Source organism: Sorex araneus, chromosome X (genome assembly GCF_027595985.1).
Source record: "Sorex araneus isolate mSorAra2 chromosome X, mSorAra2.pri, whole genome shotgun sequence".
In the NCBI taxonomy this organism is placed as follows: domain Eukaryota; kingdom Metazoa; phylum Chordata; class Mammalia; order Eulipotyphla; family Soricidae; genus Sorex; species Sorex araneus.
In genome coordinates, this window is record NC_073313.1 from 137647280 (window position 1) to 137667825 (window position 20546).

The window sequence follows — 20546 nt, forward strand, 5'->3', positions numbered from 1 at the left end:
GGGGGAGGAGGGGGAGGAGGAGGGGAGCGGGGAGCGGGAGGGAGGGGGCGAGGCAGGCGGGGAGCCCGGGCCGGGAAAGCAGTAGCATCAGCAGCAGCAGCTGCGGGCGCCGCCGCAGAGGCAGTGGCGGCAGGAGCGGCGCTGAGCGCTCGATCCTCCAGCGGGAGCGGCCGCGGCAGCAGCCGCCCTCGTCGTCTCTCCCCGTCGCTCGGGCCGGGCTTCGGGGGCCGCCGGGGCACAGTGCTCCCGGGGCACGGAGTGGCAGGGCCGGGCGCCCCGCAGCCCCGCTCGGGCCCCGGCGCGGCGGGAGCGAGCGCGAGAGGCGCGTCCACCTGCGGGCCCGGCGCATGGGGCCGGCGCTCAGGCGGCGGCGGCCGGGGCGGCGGTAGCGCCAGCGGCGTTGGCCAGAGCGTTGGCGGCGTTGGCCAGAGCGTTGGCGGACGCGAGCCGGCCGGCGACGGGCAGCTCGGCGGTGGCCCGCGCGCGAGGTGAGTAGGAGCGCTGCCACCCGGCACCCCGGCCTCGCCGGCGGCTTCCCGGCTGCCTCCGGGGACGGGGACGGGGACGGGGACGGGGACGGGGTGGGGGGGGGGGTAACGGCAGGCGTTGGAGCGAACGGGGGAGCCGAGCGAAGAAGGGCCAACGGCAGGGAAGGCGTCGGTGGGAGAATGGCGTACGCGCGCGCGTGTGTGTGTGAGTGTGTGTGAGTGTGCGTGTGCGCGCGCGTGTGTGTGAGTGTGAGTGGGTGCGTGTGCGCGCGCGCGTGTGTGTGTGTGTGTGTGCGCGCGTGTGTGTGTGCGTGTGCACGGGGGAGCGCGGCCTCCGGGGTGCGAGATCCCGGCCAGCCCTGCCAGGCGCTGCAATCTAGGAAAGGCCTCGGCGCTGGCGGCGCCCGGCGGCTGGGGATGGGGGCGGCGGGGCGGGTGGGGGGGAGGGGAGACGAGCCGGGCCGGAGCCGCGGGGCTCGGCCGCGCACAGCTGGGCAGCGGGCAGCACTCGAGTGCCGCCCCCTTTGCAGCCCGGGGAAGCGGCGCTCACCCCTCGAACCCACAGCCGCCCGGGCCAGGTGCTGGGGGCCCCGCGCCGCAAAGGTGCGAAGCGCTGTCACCTCGAGCCTTGTTGCACTGCCCCGGCCGCCGCCGAGATAGCCCCGGCACGCGCCAGCCCTCGCACAGCCCCCCGGGGCCGCGGCCGGCTCTTCACCTTTGCGGCATCTGGCCCCGAGCCCTTCCCGCTCTTTGTGGCAGTCGATTTGACGCCTTTTTTTTTTTTTTCCTAGCGGCTTCTGGAGCTTGTCTCTGCCGCACCCCGCGACACACGACAGGCGGCTGTGCGCTCGCTCGAGCACTCGGTGGGGCGGGGAGGCAGCGAACCGGCGCGGGGAGCTCGCCCCAGCCCTGGAAAGTGTGCAAAAGCCACCGCAGAGTTGGCACCGTGCTACGGAGGAATCCACCCGTCTCGGCACGACCGCTTCTGTCTGTTGGATCCGTTAGGGACTGTCTAACCCGCGCAGGGTTTTCTGTTTTAGAAGTTAAAAAAAATTTAAAAAATTGGCATCCATCCTCATTTCGACACCCAGCACCCCCGATTTTGGTCGACTTTCTGGCTGCATATTGGAGTAAGTCATTTTCATATTTCGCATCTGGCTTTGGGCTCCCAATGTACTGATGTATTCTATGCACAGTAGTATACTTTGCTATGTGTTTTTTTTTTTAAAAAAAGGAAAAAAACTAGCGTTCCATTTTCTAGACTGCGATCTGAAAAGATATGATTTGTGTGTCAGGTTGCTCTGGGTGTTGATAGAGAGCGTCCAAAGCACTTCATCCCTGGTTTTGAGCATCGTCTTCGTTGTTTTTGGTGGAGGAATATAGTGTGCTGGTAGTTCCTGAAATATTCTGCTTGGTGAGAAAAGGTGTTCCAATGGTCTCAGAACTATAGACACTATTCATCGGCGGATAAATCTTTCGTTCATCCTTTACACATTGGGTAACATATAACCAAACGATTATCTGCAGCAATGAGATTCTCTTGACTGAGGAGAATTTACACTTATTTCAGATACATTTTTAGAAGGGAACAAAAACCCGTAAGTAACTGTCATTCTACACATTAACTGGCAAACCAGCTAATCAAATAAAACTGGCTGGGTGTCTGAAACTCTACCCCAGTGAAATATGTGGCTGTGAATATAATTAACCATCTGTCTAGTGAGCAATTTAAATTTGGGCTGGTACATTTTTATTACAGTGTCTAATTTCTGGAAGACTTGTACATTTCATCCAGCAGTGACAACAAAACGTATTTGCTTACTAGGTCAAAGATTTACTTGTGTGGTGTTGAAATTTCCTCCCTCTCATTCCCGTCCACCCCAACCTCTTCTTTCCTAAACCCCACACCCCTTGTCCTGGGAAAGCTAGGTGGGCCTCTTGCTTTGCAAATAGCATATTTACAACAAAGCAATTTGTAACTAGATATTTTTATTTCTTGGAAATCCCTTCCAATATTTTACCTCTCAAAAAAGCCTAGATTGATACCTGCATTTGAGTTGGAAATGCAATATAATTTTTGTACCATGTGTTTAGGTGGAATAGGGTTATTTGACAAAATGTTTTAAGACTTGAAATTGACTGCATTTATTTTCTCTGTGCCTAATTTTCCACCTTGCTCTCCACTAGCTCTTCTAAGTGCTTTCTTACATCCCATAGACACACACTCAGACACAAACAAAAAGCATATCCTTTTGTCGCTTAAGCTAGTTTTTTAGACTAACAATTATAAAAGCTATAATATTAAATGATATGTTGAGAAACTGCCTTTAAAAATAAGAGTGGAAAATACAATAACATGGAAGGACACTGTACATCTCTTAAAATTTTTGTGTATGATGCCATTTTAACTAGTAATTTCTTGCAAGAATAATGGGAATGAAAGGAATAAATTTGGGTGGAGATGAAATGATACCGGGAAGATTTTATTTCGGACCTCCAACAAATAGCCACTGCTAACATTACAAACACCATAGTGTAACATGGTATTTAAATTTACCATGAATGCTTGTGCAGTAAAGGAAAACATTATTTATTTTCAAACAAATTTTTTTGTTTTACTATTGGTTTGCAATAGTATAATATCAGGAGTGCAGCTTCCAATCTTTGTAAGTGTATAAGCCTCACTGCACCCACCACTAAATTTCTAGTGACATCATACTATAAAAAATGAGATAAAATACATTTAAGTAAATATGTGGCTAAATGACTGCTCTGATAAATGGATAATAATTATGTAACCACATGGTAGAATTTAATATGTGTCAGGTATGAGATATAAATCAACCTGTTTGGTGACTCTTAAGTGCATCAATACTTTTAAAAAAACACACACACATACACAATGTGTCTGCATACAAATTTATAATATGCCAAAGTCAAAGAACTGCTGAACACTGTTGCTTTCTCTATATTTTACATAGTTTGTCCTTTTCTATAATTTTTTCAACAATTTTCTAATTATCTACAAACAACCCTGTGAGCAGAGAAGACCAAAGATCTTTGCTATGTTTAGGAGGTGGGAGAAGAGAAATGAGAAAAATGATAAGTGTTGTACTTTAAACACTCAAAGATAAAGTCATGTATTTCTAGTACAATTTCTGTGAGGGTCCCAATTTCACAGAAGTACTTGCTTAGAAGACTAGCCTAATCAAAGAAGCATTTACTGCTGCATTTTTGTTCCCTTGCTCAGTTTTTTTGAGTACTCTTTCGTTCTTAAAATCCTTAGTAAGGAAGAAATAAGAGATTTGACTGGAATTTGACTAGGTTACATTATCTTCAAACTTAGTTATCTGATAGTATGCACATGATTAAATATTCCTGCTTGCATTAAAATGAGAGAAGACCGAAGTGGATAATAGAAAAAGGAAATGATATACAAATAATTTGCTCACCTGTGTTCTCTGCTTTTCCCATCTTAGAGATTTCGGATTTGGACATTGTGATTTTTTTCTTCAGCTTTTTTTTTAATTTTGCCTCCTCTAAAATGTTGCCTGTTAGTTCCTCAATTCGCAGTTTCTCTAGAAAAAAAGCACCTTTCAAACCAAAGGTCATAAGGTTAGACACAAAGAACTTGTTCAATGCTTCATACCGCTTCTCTAGGATTGCATGGAAACAAAAGGATGAGACTGTACCACTTGGTTCTTTAACTTTAGAATTTTCTTAATTCCCAGAAAAATTACACTTTAGGCAGGGGTGAACATTCTTCTCTTTTAAAACATCACTGGTCTTGTGCAACAGCAGGCAGATCACAACACATCCACCATTGAGGAAATTTGTTCCGGGATAAGGTATTCGGGAGGAGGGAAGATAGAAGAAAAGCCTTTTAGAGATGACTTTTCTGCACTTTCTATAGATAGGGATGAGGATATTCTTCATATTTTCGCTCCAGCCTCATTGCCCACAGTGATTTGAAAGCCCCTGCTAGGGAATATGTTCAGTTTTGCTTTCTTATTTTGTACATAAACATTCTGAATTCTGACCCAGTGTCTTTCCTTCCCATGTTCTCTAGAGGAAAAAAGGACTAAATTTCAGGATCAAATTATATGCACATAATACTTATTTTTAAAAATCACTTCAATAGCTCGATTTAGACATCTCTAGAAACATGATTTTGATATAAACAATTACCTATTATTGTCTCAAATACTCTTAAATCCTGTTAAAATACTTAGGAACTCTCTCAGTATCCCATATCAAGGATTACACACTAGCCAAATAAATTGCACTTAATCTAATGATTAATGGGCTGGAGTGATAGCACAGCGGTAGGGTGTTAGCCTTTCACGCAGCCAACCCGTGTTTGATTCCTCCGCCCCTCTCGGAGAGCCCGGCAAGCTACCGAGAGTATCGTGCCCGCACGGCAGAGCCTGGAAAGCTACCCGTGGCGTATTGGATATGCCAAAAACAATAAGTCTCACAATAAGAGACGTTACTCGTGCCCGCTCGAACAAATCGATGAGCAACGGGATGACAGTGACAGTGACAGTGAATCTAATGAATAATCTGAGAGATTTTAGAGGTAAGAGACCACATTTTTATTTCGGACTTGATTGCAAAAGTAGTGCCAAGCCATCCTCCATTGAGAATAGGTGTGGAAATTAATTTTGTTTGGGTAAAGTCAAAGCATTTCCCTCATGAAGTGTTATAAGTAGAATGGCCATATATTATGGTTTACACCTGTTGTGCCGGCAACCTTATTTCACTCTCAAAAATGTTTCAGTTTCAGCTGGGGATGTAACTTGGTGGTAGAGCATGTGCTTCACATATATGAACCTCTGGGTTCAATCCCTGGCACCAAATACAGAAGCTTCCCAGCTTGGACAAAAATTATATTATTAACCTATAAATCTTTTTTGAATCAAATTGCACTCCTTGATTTGGGGAAATAATTATATTTCTGAATGGTCAGATTATGAGCTTTGAAGGTGTAGTATACATTAACCAGATAAATGCATGCCTTTCTCAACTGAGTATCTGGAGGATAAGAATCCCAGAAGTGATTCTGATTTTGGATTGATGGAATTATATTATTAGTACAGAGATATCCCTTCAAATTGCATGTGTGTGTGTGCATAAACAATCAGGTGCTATCTGCATGGAGAGCGACTATCCTTATTTTCATTAAAGACTTATAAGTAAAAAACTTAAAGTGTATGTATAAGGAGACATTTACGCTTTGTGGAAAAGAAAGTTTTATTATCAGTATAATTGAGATTGTATATGTGTAATGGATATTTACACATAGATAAATTGTGCAAGTAGATTCTGTATGCTTTTTTCTTAAGCAGAAGAGTATGTAAACATAGGTGGTGTATTTACTTTTTTAAAAGATCATATTGACCATTGAAGTTGTGAGATAAAAAAGGGTATTTCCAATGAAGGTATGACTTTGCGGGGCTGGAGAGATAGTACAGCAGCTAAGGCATTTGCATTACCTACAACTACTAATTTCGATCCTTGGCATCATAGGTGGCCATCTGAGCCTTGTCAGGAGTGATCCCTGAATGCAGAGACAGGAGTAACCCTGAGTATCACTGTGTATGCCCCCAAAATAACAACAAAAAGAGCTTTTTTTAGTTAAAGAAGTACTGAGGTAATTTTCTCTTTCCAGGACTGTTTGCTTGTCATTTTGCCATGTATGTATGTGTGTATGTGTGTGTATACATGTGTATGTATATATTTATATACACACATGTATGAAGAAAAGGTGACATATATATTATGCATCTATATGTCCATTTGCCTTTTATGCAGTAGAAAAGCTGGCCTTTTAAACTGCCTCCCAGTCCTTCACCACCTATACACACATACACACAGAAATCTCTCCTGTGTGTGAATTATAAAGAAACATGTTAAGTAAACAACAAATGGTCAAAGTCACTGGAACTGAAAATTTTGTCAGCGATTACAGAGGACAGGAGTTTGTGAGGAGTCTGTGATGTATGCATAAAAAGTGTGATTAGTAGTATTGTAAATCCCAGTACCTCAATAAAATGGTTAAAAAAAATAAACTTTCTTCCAGTCCCAATTGTCTATGATTGGCTCTAATTGATCTAACTCAGGTGTCCAAAGAAACTATGAACTACAAACCAAATTTGGCCTGCTATGGAAAAGGAAATCATTCAGACAAGATGTAAAGGTGGAGCCATTTACAATTGTGTTTGTACTTGTTTTTCAAACATTGTTATATCTGAGCTTTACTTAGATCAATGTTAAAATGCTTGCACATTTCCTGAACACCATAACAGTGTATATTTAAGCCCTTGGCGGTTTTTCAGACCATGATAGACTGGCAGGGGTACTACCTAAAAAGTGAAATTCACATGCAGATTTGTTTGCTTGAGTGAAGACACAGTGATATTTTATTCCCTACTTATTACAAACAATTTTGTGATGCTCAGTTTTGTCTGCCTTCATTTCAAATGTTTTTCATGTTATTCCAGGCATGTATGTAACTTATTAACCCAGCAACTTGCTTGAATAGACCCAGTGTCTCTTTTGTTACTAAATAACTGGAACACATTCTGAAGTTCTGATGCTTTACTGAGTAGGAAAAAGGGAGAGTAGGCCTTCTAGCTTACTGGTTCTAAATATTTTCACATGAACCCCTGTGAAAATTCGTTGAACACCAAGAATACACTCTTCAGAAAAATTTGCATTTGCAGGTGTTGCATTTATGTACATTTCCAGGAAATGAATCCATGGATTGTGAGCTAAAAAACCTCTAAAAACCTCAGGCCCTTATTATGGAATCTGTTTCGTGGCTATCATGGTTGCAGTAACTTGAAATGGAAATGATGAAAATAATGGTGTTAAACAGGCATTTTATTAATACATGTATGATCTACAACTCTCAGTTACTACTGGAAACACTTTTATTAAGATTTTTATTATAAACAGATTCACTTAGCACTCATTTTTTTACATTACTACTCTCACCAAAACGGCCGAGCCTGGCAAACTACACGTGGCATATTTAATATGCCAAGACCAGTAACAAGTCTCACAATGGAGACGTTACTGGTACTTGATCGAGCAAATCGATGAACAACAGGATGACAGTGCTACAGACAGTGCTATTCTCGCCAAAACATGTCAAGGCTAGTTTTTCCTAGTTTTCCAAGGATTTCAACAGGTCCTTGACTTGTCAACTTTCAGATTCTTAAATACGTTAAGCACCACAAATGTATGTTAATATGTTAAATATGTTAAGCTCCACAAGGTCATTATTAATATGTTAATGTATTTCAGAAAGTCTCACTCATGTTTATCTATCCCATCTCTCACACATCTTTCTTTCCTCCTCAGGATGTCTTTCTTAATCAATGGTCTTGACAAAAGTAGGAAATAGAGAACTCTTGTTGCCATCATTTATTAGGTATGGTGAGAGACTGAGAGGTGGTGTTCATATATCTTCATGAGGACACTTATGGCACTTTTGAAATTTAATTTTTCTGGAGATCTAACATCATATATTAAAGATAAAGTTTCATTAAGCTTTTCAAACACTAATATATGCCATATCTATGTCTTATACTTAAAGTGATAGGAATAGATATTATTCATAGCCCTAAAAGGTAGTTGTTTATTGCCTGTCTCTGATTCTTATCCCAATAGTATGAAATAATATAAAGGCTAGCAGAATATTAAGTCTGGCAGTGTCCGTTAATGATTGCTTATAATTCAAATTAACAAATATTTGTTGAGTATTTACTTTTGCTAAGTAAAGCGAATCAGGTGGGGGTAAAGAATAAAGCAAGATTCTTATGTCCTGTAGGATATTAGATGCCACTGTCATCCCGTTGCTCGTCGATTTGTTCGAGCGGACACCAGTAACGTCTCTCATTGAGAGAGTTATTGTTACTGTTTTTGGCATATCTAATACACACGGGTAGCTTGCCAGGCTCTGCTGCGCGGGCTCGATACTCTCGGTAGCTTGCCAGGCTCTCCGAGAGGGGTGGAAGAATCAAACTGGAGTCGGCCGTGTGAAAGGCCCAACCGCGGTGCTATGGCTCCAGCCCATATTAGATGTATTCTTGGCTAAATTATTTTTACTATCTGTACTAATTTACCCTTCCATTTTTTCTAATTAAATATATTTTCTTATTATTTTGAAATTCTATCTATCGAGAAGGAAGTATATATGCATGAATTTCCTAATACAGCAATATATTTTTAACAAATCAGCATCTCTAGCTAGGTTGAGAGAGATTCTAAGCCCTATAGTAAAAATACTTCTGTTCTTATTTCTGCATTGACTTAGAAGGTACCTCTTAATAATTGTAATATGCCTCTTTTCCTCTAGATCTGAGGCAATATTTTTATCATTGCTGTCATTTGCCATATAGAATAGAAAAATACTACTCTAAATGAAGTCATTGTTACTGTCACTGTCATCCCGTTGCTCATCGATTTGTTCGAGCGGCACCAGTAACGTCTCTCATTGAAAGACTTATTGTTACTGGTTTTGACATATCCAATACACATGGGTAGCTTGCCAGGCTCTGCCGTGCAGGCTCGATACTCTCGGTAGCTTGCCGGGCTCTCCGAGAGCTTAATGAAGTATTATTAACCATTAATTAAAGATCATCGCTGTATAACTGTCATCCCGTTGTCCATCGATTTACTCGAGTGGGCACAAGTAACGTCTCTATTACACTCAGCCCTGAAATTTTATCAAGTTGGCCATTGATGGCCAGGGGAGTCAATTAAAAGTCAAAGTCAATTGAAGATCATATGACATAAATATTAATTTCTGAATAATTAATATCTGAAAAAACAGTTGTCTAATTTGGCATAAATTAATTTTTAATCCTTAGTCAGTGGTTATGTTAGTTTTCTATGGTACTATGACAAATTACCTAAAACTAAGAGAACAATAATATAAATTTATTATTCTGTAATTCTAGAGGCTAGGAGTATGAAATAGGTCTCATTAGTCTAAAATCAAGGTATGAACCGGACTAGTTTTCTCTCTGGAGGCTTCTAAGAGAGATATTATTTCTTTGCCTTTTTGAATTTTCACGTTTTTTTGGCTGTCCCACTCGCATTCTCAAATTCAGAAATAGTGAATTGGATCCTCACATTACATAATTTTAATTTTGTTTCCATCATCATATCTACTTCTCTGAGCCTTACTCTCTTACACTGTCTCACTTTTCTACTTTAAAAAATCTGTCTAAGTATATTGTGTCTAGTTGGATAATCTTCCCATTTCAATATTAGTCCATTTACAAACAATTCTATCTGCAAGCTTAATCCCCCCTGTGCATGTAACCTAATATTCAAAGGTTTTTGGATTAGGACATGTATATCTTCAAAGGTCATTAAAGTTATTTGATAACTATATTTTTACTTTTGATTTTAAAATAATTACAGATTAAAGTTACAGGAAGAGATAAGTCTTATTTTTCTTTTACCCACTATCCCCAGTGGCTTCATCTTATGTAACTTTAATATATGATTAAAACTTGAATTAGACATTAGAATGAGTGTGTATAGTTCTATGTCATTTTACTGTATGCATATTTGTGTAACCACTACCAAAACCAAGATAAAGTAGTCTATTATCACCACCCAAAATATATCTTATGTTATCCCCTTATTTTTTAGCCATATGCCCTCACCATCCCTAAGCCCTAGTAATCACTAATTTTATATGGTTTTGTTATTTAGAAAAAAGTATATACATTGGATCATAGAATATGTTGACTTTTCAAACTGCCATTTGTATTCATCATTAGCATTCATAAGATCCATCTGTTGTTTTGTGTATAAAAAGTACAGTCATTTTTAATATTGAGAAGTATTCCATGATATTATTTTATCGTATTTTGTAACCATTTACCTGTGGAGGGATATTTTGGTTTTCTTCAGTTTTTGGTTATTGGTTATTGCAAATAAAACTGTGCGGGTTAAAGTGCAAGTTTTTGTGTTAAACTAGGTATTCATTTCTCTTGGGAAAATTTCCAGCGGTGTTTTTTTGTCATATGGTACATGTATTTTAAGAAACTACAAAACTGTCTTACACAGTGTATGTACATAACATACCGAAGTCCGCTTAGTATATATATATACTTAGTATATATACTTAGTATATCCTTAGTATATACTCAAACTTTACCTGTTTGAGTATATATATATTACTTCTCTTTAAGTTTTTAACCACTCATTTATAATATTATTGCCTTAAGTATTTTATCTATAGATATTTACAGTGACATCAGTGTGATAATTTTCGCTTCAGTTGTCAAACAGAAAACTATAGAAGAATCAAAGTTAATTGCATTCTCTCTCTCTCACTCACTCTCTCTCCTCTTTCTCTCCCTAACCCCTCCCATCTCCTCCCCTCTCCTCCTTCATAGCTAGGATGAATGAGGAGTTGTTTTGTTTTAATGGTTCCAAAGATTTCAGACAAAGTTTTAGAATGCATATACTTTACCCCTGAGCAATACTCCATCAGTATTTACTCTTTTTTTACTGTTTTAAAAAAATCCTAATGTATAAAAGAAACTGTGACTTGAAGCATTTAAGTAGTCTGCCTAAGATGATATAGCTGGTAAGTGACAGCATTTGGGCAGAAACTCAGCACAGCCAGAGTCATAAGCCATAATATTCCACAATATCATAGTCAATGTGTCTTTTATTAAGTTTATTTATTTATTTTAATTTGTGAATTACCATGAGGTACAGTTACAGGCTTGCACACTTTTGTGCTTGCGTTTCAGTCATACAATGATCGAGTACCCATCCCTCCACCAGTGCCCATTTTCCACCACCAATGATCCCAGCATTCCTCCCACCCACCTCCCGTCCCCTCCACCCCACCCCACCTCTGTGGCAGGGCATTCCCTTTTGCTCCCTCTCTTCTGTGGGGTGTTGTGATTTGCAATAGAGGCACTGAGCAGCCATCATTTGGTCTATAGTCTACTTTTGGCATGCACCTTTCAACCCAAATGGGTCTTCCCAACATCCTTTACTTGGTGTTCCCTTCTCTATATGAGCTGCCTTTTCCTCCAGCATGTGAGGCTGGTTTCCAAGTCGTGGAGCAGACCTCCTGGCCCTTATCTCTACTACTCTTGGATGTTAGTCTTCCATTCTGTTGCATAATATTCCACAGATGAATGCAATCTTCCCTTGCCTGTCCCTTTCTTTCTGACGCATTTCACTTAACATGATACTTTCCATGTTAATCCACCTATATGCAAATTTCATGACTTCATATTTTCTAAGAACTGCCTAGTATTCCATAGTGTAGATGTACCAAAGTTTCTTAAACCAGTCATCTGTTTTTGGGCACTCGGGTTTTTTCCATATTCTGGCTATTGTAAATAGTGCTGCAATGAACATAGAAGTGCAGATGTCATTTTGACTATACAATTTTGCCTCTCTGGGATATATTCCTAGGAGTGGTATTGCTTGGTCAAATGGGAGCTCAATTTCTAATTTTTTGAGAAGCGTCCATACTGTTTTCCAAAAGGGCTGAACCAGCCAGCATTCCCACCAGCAGTGAAAGAGAGTCCCTTTCTCCCCACATCCACGCCAACACCGGTTGCTTTTGTTCTTTTGGATGTGGACCAGTGTCTATGGTGTGAGATGATATCTCATTGTTGTTTTGGTCTGCATCTCCCTGATGATTAGTGATGTGGAGCATTTTCTCATGTGCATTTTAGCCATTCGGATTTCTTCTTTGACAAAGTTTCTATTCATTCATCACCCCATTTTTTGATGGGGTTGAATGTTTTCTTCTTGTAGAGTTCAACCAGTGCCTTGTATATCCTCGATATCAACCCTTATCAGATGGGTACTGGGTGAACATCCTTTCCCATTCTATAGACTGTCATTGTATTTTGATCACTGTTTCTTTTGAGGCGCAGATCTTCTTAGTTTAATATAGTCTCATTTGTTTGTCTCGGTTTTCATTTGCTTAGCCAGTGGCATGTCATCTTTGAAGATACCGTTAGCTTCAATGTCATGTAGGGTCTTGCAAACCTTGTCTTCAATGTACCTTACGGATTCTGGTCTTATGTTGAGGTCTTTAATCCATTTTGATCTGACTTTTGTGCATGGTGTTAGGTAGAGGTCGGAGCTCGTTTTTTGCATGTAGCTGTCCAGTTTTGCCAGCATCATTTGTTAAAGAGACTTTCCTTGCTCCACTTCACATTTCTTGCTCCCTTACTCTTAATTTTACTCTTTGCATCTTTTCCTTTCTGAAAAGCGAAAACATAAATTCTTTCTTTATGTTTTCTCTCTGTTTAAATAACTTCATCTGTTCATTGTTTAAGTGCAGTTTTAAAAAATAACAATTCTCTTGGTTTTTCTTCTTCTGAGAATTTGTTTTTCTTTTACTTCTAGTTTTATTTATTTTAAATTTACTTTTCTTACAATACTATTAATGTTTTCTGCACCATCACACCCTAACAAACCTTGGTAATCTCAGTTCCATTGTCATACTCCTTATTGTCATTCACTATTGTCCATTTCTTTTTGCTTGTTTGTTTCTTTTATATATCACATAATAGTAAAACCATTTGTCCTCCCTCTGACTTATTACCTTATCATGGAACCCTTTAGTTTCATCCAAACTGTAGTAAAAGGTGAAATTTCATCTTTGCTTGTAGTTAAGCAATATTCTATTATGTATATATACAAAAATTTCTTTACCCAGTCCTCTGTCATTGATCATTTTGTTTAGTTCTAGATCTTGGCTATTGCAAATAGTGCTGCAACAAACATAGGTGTGAGTACATGTTTAGAATTAGAACTTGTCTTTCTGAGTGTGGGTAGATATCAAGGATTAGAATTGCTGGGCTATATGGTCGCTCTATCTTGGGATGGAGTTTGGTTTACACCTAGCGGTGTTTTGGACTTCCTCCTAATTCTATGCTCAGGAGTCACTGAGTCGTTGAACAAGGGTCGGCTACATATAAGGTAAGCACCTTTACCCCTGTATCTCTCTACTTGATAGTTCTATTTTTAATTTTTAATAATTCTTCATACTGTTTTCCTTGGAGTCTGAACTAGTTTATGTTGCCAATAATGAATGAGGAGTCCTTTTTGTACTGCATCTCTGCCAGCACGGGATATTTCCATTTTCACTGCTGTGAGGCTATATCTCAGTGTCATTTTGGTTGGATTTTCCCTGATAATCAATCAATGATGATGAACACCTTTTAATATTCCTCTTGACCACCTGTATGTCTACTTTGAGAACGTGTTTAACTTCTCTCTTTATATTTTATATTTTTAGTTCTAATAATATATCTTAGATACTTTCCCCTTGGTAGATGTATTGTGTTATTATTTTCTCCCATTCATTATAGTTGCTTATTTTTAGCCATACTTTCTTTCACCATGAAGAATCTTTTCAGTTTGTTGTTGTCCCATTTGTTTATTTTTTGCCTTTTCCCCCTTGACAGTGGAGATAATTCATTTGAAGATACCACTGAATTCAGTATTGAGAGATCTGTCAACATTTTATTTTATTTTATTAATTCAGTTCTAGTATTGAGATATTTAATCTATTTTGAACTAAAGTTTCTATTTGTGAGACAGGTGTACAATTTATTTTTTTCATGTGGTCAACTAATTTCCCCAGCACCATTTATTAAAGAGGCTTCCCCTGCCACACTTAATACTCCTAATTCTTTTGTCATAAATCAACTATCCATACATTTTAGAGTTTATTCCTGAATGCTAAATTCTGCTAAATGTTGGTTCAGCTAATTTTATATTTCCAAATATAGAATTCTTTCACTTTAATTATAATTAATTAAATTTATTTAATTAATGAAAATTAATAGTTATAAAATAGGGAAGTACCCAAATAAATTTTGGTCTGAGAGGCTGTTTTAGTCAAGTTCCAGACTATTTGATTACTGTTAACTTTATTGTCTAGTTCAAGGTTGGGGAAATGCAATACCCTTCATCTTTTTTTCCCAGAATTACTTCAGCTGTAACAAATATATCATGAACAACTTTTGTAAACTATGGTGTTTAAATAAAGTGGGAATTTTTTTCAAAAAAAAAGAAAAATTACTGGGGCTAGGGCGATAGCACAGCGGGTAGGGCTTTTGTCTTGCACTCGGCTGACCTGGGTTCATTTCCCAGCATCTCATATGGTCCCCTTAGCACCGCCAGGAGTAATTCCTGAGTGAAAAGCAAGGTGTGACCCAAAAAAGTAAAAAAAAATTACTTTGGCTATATGGTGAGGAATTTTAATATTTGTTTTATGTCTTTGAAGAATGTTACTGTAATTTTGATAGGAATTGTGTTGAATATGTTTGGGGCACAATGGTCATATTAACAATGTTAATTGTTCCAAGTCATAGAACATGTAATTTTTTTCATGCCTTGTGTCCTATTCCTTTTAATAGTGTCTTTTACTCTTCAATGTATAAATCTTTGCCTACTTTTAAGTTGGCTTCTAGGTACTTGATGTTTGGGGGCCCAGTTGTAAACGGGATTGCTTTCTCAATTTCTTCTTTTAGTGTGTTGCTTGCATGTAAGAATGCAACTGATTTTTTTGTGTGTTAATCTCATAGTTTGCTACCTTACTATATTGGTTTATTGTTTCTAAAAGGGTGTTTTTGGTGTAGGATTTAGGACTTTCTATGTATAGGGTCATGTTATCTGCAAATAGTGATAGTTTGATTTCTTTGCCAATTTGAATCCCTTTGCTTTTATTTTCGTGCCTAATTGCTGTGGCTAGGATTTCCCATCCTAGAATTTGTTGACTTCTCCTTCATTCCTAGAGGATATTGTTACTGGATATATTATTTGAGTAAGTATTTCTTATCTTTCAGCACTTGAATAGCATTATCTTCTGACCCTCGTGAGTTCTATTGAGAAATCTAATATCTTTGATTTTTTTTATCTCCTATAGGCAATATATTATTTCTTTTTCACATATTTTGAAAAAATCCTTTATTTCCTACAGTTTGGCTAGGATGTGTCTTGTCATGTATTTTTTGGGAGGAATCATCTAGTTTTATATGCTCATAGCTTCTAGAATATGTAGATTTATGTCTTTCGCCAAAAATTTTAACTATTATTTATTTGAATAACATTTTTGTCTTTCCTTCTTTATTCTATCATTCACAGTCTCCTTTGATAATACAGAAGTTTGTCTCAGAAGTTCTGGAGGCTCTTTCCATTTTTTCCCAGTTGATTTTTCAGATGTTCCTATTGGATAATTTCTATCTTCTATCTATCTTTAAATGAACTTATTCTTTCCTTAGTTGTCTCCTTGTTTCTTACCTGGGACTCAGAATTTTCAAACTGAAGCTTGGCCTAGAGATTATTTCTAAGATACTTACCTACAGTAGCAGTTTTCATGATGGTAACATTGTTCTAGATCAGGAAATTGAGTCTCAGATACATTAAAGTGAGCTGTCTCATGTTACACTGAGAAAGAGTGATAATTACAGGTTAGGCTCTGATTCCATTCTCTAAATTGACCTATCAATGTTCTTTTAGAACAGTGAGGTAAGGAGGACTCTTATTTATGAACACGTGAAACCTGAGCTTGTTTTTTCCTTTTAACATTCACCACTCTGGCCACTTAGCTTCTCAACCTATCCTTTTACCAGAAGGATGTTTAGTATTCTCCTTGATGTTGCTCAGGATCTATTTCTTGCTTGACTCAAGCTGTTTTCCTGGCATATTGTATAGCTTAATGCAATGTCATTGCTATTCTTAGAGATCAAGGTCTGGAGCCAACAATTCAGTTATATTAGCCAAGAAAAACTGTGACTCCTGGGTGTGGCAGTGTGTGAGGGCTGAAAACACCATTCAAAGCCATCACATTGTGAGATGCCTGTTAAAAACAAAAAGAACTGGAAAAGGGGGCTGGCAGAAGTAGCAATGGGGGCAATCAAGAGATGTGGAATTCAGTTTTCTGTCATCATGCAGTAAGAAACCAAGATAACTCTGACTTGTTAAGAGTTGAGGCACAAAATGGAATTTTTCATTATTACAGATATTTCGTTTGGGGAAATACAGTAGGACTATGAAAAGCCTTTTTTAAAAATTTATTTTATATGAAAAGCTTTTTATCTTCAGCAGCTTCAGCATTTGTAAGTAAATGTAGACATTTAGTTTAAGAAATGTGAGCTGAGTATAGTGAAGGAGTAGATTCAGAGAACTGCATTTCCTATATGATTCCTAGAAACCAATGGGAATTTGGCTCTAAAAGAGATGGCAGAAGGTGATTTGTGATGTTGTAACAGCTGGCTTGGAAGCTGAGATGGAAATTTTGTCCCTGAAAGGCTAAGCAGTTAGAGGAAACTCACTGGAAGCTTCTGTCCAGAGAAAATCAATGAAACAGTAGGGTTTAAAATAGATGTGATAAGAGATAAGGGCAAAACACCCAGAAGATCTCATTCTATAATAGATTCCTCTCTTAAACCCCTGGTTTATGGCCTGACACAGAAATTTTTTAAATTAATTTATTTTTTAATTAGTGAATCACCGTGAGGGTACAGTTACAGATTTATACATTTTCATACTTGTGTTTCCCTCATACAATGTTCAAGAACCCATCCCTTCACCAGTGCCCATTCTACACCACCAATAAACCCAGCATCCCTCCCACCACCCAATCTCCACCCCCCTGCCTCTATGGCAGGGTATTCCCTTTTTTTCTCTCTCTCCAATTGGGTAACAGAAATTTTTTGATCTTTGGACAAATTTTCCTAAGGTTCCCAGGAAACTATCTTGTCCCAATGACTTCCTCTTTGTTTTTCCTCTCCCTCCCTCCCTCCCTCCCTCCCTCCCTCCCTCCCTCCCTCCCTCCCTCCCTCCCTCCCTCCCTTCCTTCCTCCCTCCCTTCCTTCCTTCCTTCCTTCCTTCCTTCCTTCCTTCCTTCCTTCCTTCCTTCCTTCCTTCCTTCCTTCCTTCCTTCCTTCCTTCCTGCCTTCCTGCCTTCCTGCCTTCCTGCCTTCCTGCCTTCCTTCCTCCCTTTATCGCATTCTTTCATTCCTTCCTTCTTTCTTTCTTTCTTTCTTTCTTTCTTTCTTTCTTTCTTTCTTTCTTTCTTTCTTTCTTTCTTTCTTTCTTTCTTTCTTTCTTTCTTTCTTTCTTTCTTTCTTTCTTTCTTTCTTCAAGCTACACCTGATGGTGCTCAGGGCTTACTGACTGCACCCAGTGGGTAGTCTTTGAGAATCATACAAGGGGCCAGGGACTTGAACCTGGGTCAATGAGTCAAGGAAAGCACCTTATTTACTACTGCACTATCTCTCTAACCCCAGATTTTGAAAAATAGGGAAAATAAATTATTTAAGGTCTGAGAGTACCATGGACTGGAGCAATAGCACAGCATGTAGGGCATTTGCTTTGCATGTGGCTGACTTGGGTTTGATTCCTCTGTCCCTCTCGGATAGCCTTGCAAGCTACCAAGAGTATCATGCCTGCCCAGCAGAGCCTGGCAAGCTATCCGTGGTGTATTCTATATGCGAAAAGCAGTAACAAGTCTCACAATGGAAACGTTATTGGTGCCCGCTCGAGCAAATTGATGAACAACGGGACGACAGTGCTACAGTGCTGAGAGTACCATGGGTGGGCGTGGGGCTCTTTCTTGCACGTTGGGGACTGGGGTTCCATCGCCAGCACCACATATGGTCCCTGGAGCACCAACAGGAAGCATCACCAGGAGCTGTTCCTGAGCAGAGAGCCACAAGTCCTGAGCACAGTCGTGTGAGGCCCGAAAACCAAACAAAAAAGAATCTGACCTTTTGCATTTAAAATAATTTACATTTTATTTTGAAGTTAGGAAAATACTTTTAAAAACTAAGAATAACCTCAAATATAACTAGTTATTCAGAGATGACAAACTACATCCTTCATTGTGATAAGAACATAATGTACCTATCCACTTAAGCTTTCAGTGTACAATATAGAATTATTAAATATAGGAAATATGTCTTACTGCAGTTCTTTCTGAGACTTATTCATGGCACATAAAAACTGTTTTATCATTATTTTTAACATAACATTTCCTTAGATTTTTTTCCAGTGGGAAAAATAAAATTATTATAGACAAGTTTCTGTCTTCTATTTCCTGCCTCATTATCCTTCATCAATTCCCAGAGTCAGAGATGAATTTGGTATGTATTCTTCCATTTCATTTTATAGCATATGTATGTACGTAATATATATGTATATAATTGTACTATATATTTTTACTAATTTGCTCAATACTCTAACATACATGTGATTCTAAAACTAGATTTTTTTTGCCTTCACGCAATGTATTATTTGGGGTCTTATTTCATTTTCCTTTTATATTTCTCCCTTTCTATTCTGTATTCTACATCCAAAAACATGTATATTGATTTTCATGCTATTTTCAGTGATAACATAATGTAAATTGCATTACAGGAAAATTTGAAAATGTAGCCAATTGATAGCTGTTAGAACCAGAGAGATAAAAGTTCTATTGTACATTTCAATTTGCAAAGTCTAAGCATCTCAGCCACTTGAAAATTTCTGGTTATAAAATATTAAAAAGAAAATTGGAAGGGTCTTTAGGGATATGCCATTTTATGAAGAAATAAATAGAATTTCAGAAATGGAAAATATCTTAGAAAGGGCACACATTCATTTAATATTGTACTCAGAATTTCTGGATCACTGTCCTGTACATAAAACCCTTCAATGGCAAAATCAAAACTATAATCCTTTATTATAAAAATAATGAAAGATAATAAATTATGAGAAATACAGAATAGAAAAATGGAGAAATCAAGGTCTTTCCATTTTGACATTTTGATCTAATCTTTTTACTGTAGATTTTTTGTTTCTCCCATTATATTTTATCTTGATTTTTATCTCACTTAGCATTACACTACCAAATGCATAATTTCCAAAAGGCATACTTGTACATTGAAATCTTGCCAATGAATAATTCCAAAGACGCAATTTTGCTACTTATTTAGCCATTAAAATAGCAAGGCAGGAAATTGTATCGAGAAGGAAACAAGGAGAATGGTATTTTGCCCAGAAAATTGGTTCCTCTCCTTTGACTAGACCTTATACTTTTAAACAACAACAAAACCTAGACTGTCGTTTTCAGGATTCCTGCTCCTGAAATATTTTTCTTTGCTTTTTGTTGGGTCACACCCAGTGATGCACAGGGGTTGTTATTCCTGGCTCTACACTCAGGATTTACTCCTGGCGGTGCTCAGGGGACCATATGAGATGCTGGGAATCGAACCCAGTCAGCCGTGTGCAAGGCAAATGCCCTACCCACTGTGCTATTGCTCCAGCTCCTGCTTCTGAAATGTTAATGTGAGCAGATACATTGCCTTATCAAATGACTTGGGATATGACCAAAGAAAGGATGTTCTGGTAGACCCTCTACCTCCAAAGTAGGAGTAGGGGTATCTCTGAATCACACCAGAAGCCAATTCCATGACCACCAAGCTCAGACAAGCATACTTTGCTTCTTTTGTTTCTGAATTATTCTTTTTTAAAATGTTATTGAATCACCATGAGATAGTTACAAGCTTTCACGTTTGGGTTACAATCACACAATGATCAAACACCCATCCCTCCACCAGTGCACATTCCCCACCACCAATATCTCCGATATACCCCCCATTTCCCACCCTCCCCCTGCCTCCATGGCAGACAATATTTCCCATACTCTCTCTACTTTTGGGCATTATGGCTTGCAACACATACACTAAAAGGTCATCATGTTTGGTCCATTATCTACTTTCAGCATGCATCTCCCATCCCAACTGGTCCCTCTAGCCATCATTTTCTTAGTTATCCCTTCTCTATTCCATCTCCTTCTCCCCTCTGCTCATGAAGCAGTCTTCCAGCTATGGGGCCGTCCTCCTAGCCTTTGTATCTACTGTCCTTGGGTGTCAGCCTCAGGTGATGTTATTATATACTCCACAAATGACTGCAGTCCTTCTATGTCTGTCCCTCTCTTTCTTATTCATTTCACTTAGCATGATACTCTCCATGTCTATTCATCTATAAGACAAACAT

The 20546-nt window shown here is 39.0% G+C and overlaps 1 protein-coding gene across 2 annotated transcripts in view; it reads left to right on the plus strand.

Annotated features, from left to right (window-relative positions):
• Positions 1-352: 352 nt before the first annotated feature.
• Positions 353-20546, plus strand: part of NEXMIF (neurite extension and migration factor) — a 186420-nt gene continuing 166226 nt past the window's right edge. Inside the window, exons 1-2 of one of the 2 annotated variants that reach the window (XM_055121410.1) lie at positions 353-488; positions 1280-1618. The gene's annotated coding sequence lies outside the window, so the exon portion shown is untranslated. The remainder of the gene's footprint in view (positions 489-1279; positions 1619-20546) is intronic. The other variant, XM_055121411.1, reaches the window with a different exon arrangement.